The sequence below is a fragment of the Poecilia formosa genome, unplaced genomic scaffold (assembly GCF_000485575.1).
Source record: "Poecilia formosa unplaced genomic scaffold, Poecilia_formosa-5.1.2 Scaffold1105, whole genome shotgun sequence".
Lineage (NCBI taxonomy): Eukaryota > Metazoa > Chordata > Actinopteri > Cyprinodontiformes > Poeciliidae > Poecilia > Poecilia formosa.
In genome coordinates, this window is record NW_006801044.1 from 7,135 (window position 1) to 10,141 (window position 3,007).

Below are 3,007 nucleotides of genomic sequence, written 5' to 3' on the forward strand. Positions count from 1 at the left end.
CACATTATTTGTTTTGAAAAAAATCAGGACAAAAGAAGCAAATAAAAGTCAGGTTAAGATATTTGTAAGCAGTCAAAGCAAAAAAAAAAAACATAGCACAGATGATTTGTGTTTGATTTATTTCAGCATATTCTTTATATTAAAGGACAATATTCTTTTGTTCTGTGTCATCAACATAAAGCATCTAGCATCTGTTAATATGTTTTAAAGTTGTGTTGATATAAACAGATCTTTATGTTAAGACATCACCTCAATTATTTCACTCTTTGCCTCTGTGAACTAAAAGAAAGTTAAATTGAATAAATTGCCAAAAATAAAGGCTACATTTAACAACAAGTGGTTTAATTATTAACTTTATATGTTCCATGTCTATGCTACACTGGGTCTAATAAGACTATGAAAAACATCAATCGAAAATCATAACCCAGCAAATGCATTACATGTTTCAGCAAGACAATTAAGTAGTAAATCTTCTTCCAAGCTGTACTTTTATTATATTTTCTTAAATGTTTTATATGTCCTAAAAGTTGTGGCACACTTTAAAACAACAAATTATGTTGTTTTAAACAACATAATTTGGATGTAATAAAATCAGCATATAGGATGAAATAAAATCAATTACATCCTATAAGGAACATCTGCTAAAAACTACACATTACAAAAAAAGAGACAGAAATAAGGGAAAACAATAAGAAAAAAATACTTTTCATTCTAAATGCAGCTACAAAATTCAGCTTTTTCTTCAACTTCTGTTTCATTGAGTATAAAATTGGTAACAAATGAAATTCACATAATTGAATTATAAGCTTGACCTTCGTAATATATATATATATATGTATGTTAAACCCAAGTTAAAAATTTAGTGTAGGGACTACACTTAATTAAAAGTACATCTGTGTTAAGAATGAGAAGCAACAACTAATTCACCGCTTCAGACCAAAGTAAATCTATCGAAATGTTCTAACATCAGTGTAGACCGTCTCCTCTTGAGCCGTTCTTACATTCCTTCTTTCTCCCTTTTTAGCTCTGTTCTTGTTAAATGTTGGTGCAGAATAAACCAAATTCTCTTCTCTCTGGAAAGACAATAAAAAACTTAAATAATAATAACCTTAAGTAAAAATGGCAATTTTTTTTTTCTGCCTTACCTTTTGACTTTGGTTATCACCAGTAATTGTTGCAGGACCTGTTTGTACAGTGAAGAAAAAATAATAATAGAATGTCAAACTTATTGAAAATAGTTTTGATAAATGGATAAATGAATCTTGCATTACCATTGCAACAGCCACACTTTTTCTTCTTGATTTTATAAATGAGCCAAGATATTACAACAAGACATATAACCAAAGCCGAGCCCAAGGAAGGAAGTAATATTTTTGAAAAATACTCTGAGTCGGGGCCTGAAAAGATTAAAGAAACATTAAAAGTAGGAAAAAATACATTGAAAATTAAATTCCAGTAATATTCTCATCTTAATTGTGATTTAGAAAAGATTCGTAGATACCAGAACGTTTTGCTTCGTTTCCAAATAATATCTGTCCACATGCGGCCACAGCGCAGTTGTAAATCCCAGCATCAGAGGTCTCCGAAAAGTTGTAAAAACATTTTTGTGCAGAAGCAGTTTCAGGAATCCTTTTACACTCATCTCCACTGTTTTCTTGTAAATAAAGTAAATTGGGATGAGAATGATCTGATCCAGCTTTGAACCAGTACACTCTGTGATCTGCTGGACAAGTTTTCCTCTCAGAGTAAGAGAGAACTGAACACTGAAGAGTCTCTTGGGTCTCTGACTGAATGGCCCCAGATGGAAAATCTTTCAGTAAAACAGTTACATTTGATTCTTCTCCTGAAAAAAAAAATGTTTTACTCTCACAACCAGAAGAATATTACTCACAAGTAAGAGTATGATTTTCTAAAATACTGAAACACTGCATTTACCTCTAATTTGTAGAAATGTTCCATTCATAAATATGAAGTCAAGTTGTCTGACTTTAACACAGTAGTAAAGTCCAGTGTCGTTTCGATAAGCCTCATTAATAATAAGAAGAAATTCTCCTTGCTCTTGTTTGGTCTGAATTCGAGGAATATTTGACTCTTCATCAAACTCAAAGTTAAATGTTGCTCCAAGAAATTCTGGCCAGTTTCCAGAAACCAGTCGGATCCAGTACAGAGTTTCCTGGTAGAGAGCTGAGGTCTGGCGAGGGCAGCTTAGGTTCACATTTTGTCCAGTAGTCACAGTTTTTACCTCAAAATTATTTTCTGTGCAAACTGAAAATAAAACCCACAATTCAATCTATTATTAAAAAACAACTCAATGTAACTCAATGTAAATTTGAATAAGAGATAGGCCTTCAGAGCTAATTATTATTGTATATTTTTGATTTGTAAATATACTTACATGCAAAATTGAACGTGAGTGCTGCATAAAGTAGGAAAAGCATTTTTGTATTAATCCACTATAGCGGCGACATCCAACTAAGAGGCGATCATAAGATGGTGCCTCCTAATATAATGTTGCAGAGTGGGAGTGAACAACTTCACAACGATCTGATTGGCCTTTTTAATCATGAGGTTTCACTGTACTACAACCACAGTGGAAATAATGTAAACCTTGTTTCCAACCTTAACATTTGAAACAAATGTGTATACTTTCTTTATGATCAAATTACTGAATTCCTCCACCAGTATATATGAAGCTCTGCAGAGGCCTGATAATTCATTTGATTGAGGTCACCTGCAGAAGAGATGCATGTAAAGATCCAGGACAGTAGCTCTTGAGAACTGAAGCTGAACACCTCAGGAGTGTTGAACTAGAACTAACACTCCACTCAGGGCCATATTTTGTCTTTACAGAATTACACTATTAAAAATATAAACAAGGGCACAATGCAACCTTTTAGTGTACTGTAATCTATAAAAAAAAAAAGCTGCCTGTTTGCTGCACTTGCAGTGGAGGTGAAGATGGTCCATTCAGGAAAGCAGAGCTGCATTTAATATGGAACTGCAGAAA

At 33.0% G+C, this 3,007-nt stretch overlaps 1 long non-coding RNA gene across 1 annotated transcript; it reads right to left on the reverse strand.

Annotated features, from left to right (window-relative positions):
- Positions 1-830: 830 nt before the first annotated feature.
- On the reverse strand, positions 831-1,595 carry LOC103132522 (uncharacterized). Its single transcript, XR_475574.2, has 4 exons — positions 1,502-1,595; positions 1,272-1,397; positions 1,146-1,183; positions 831-1,073 (listed from the first exon to the last, which is right to left on the reverse strand). It is a non-coding gene; the product is annotated as an uncharacterized LOC103132522 (long non-coding RNA).
- Between the last annotated feature and the right edge of the window lie 1,412 nt (positions 1,596-3,007).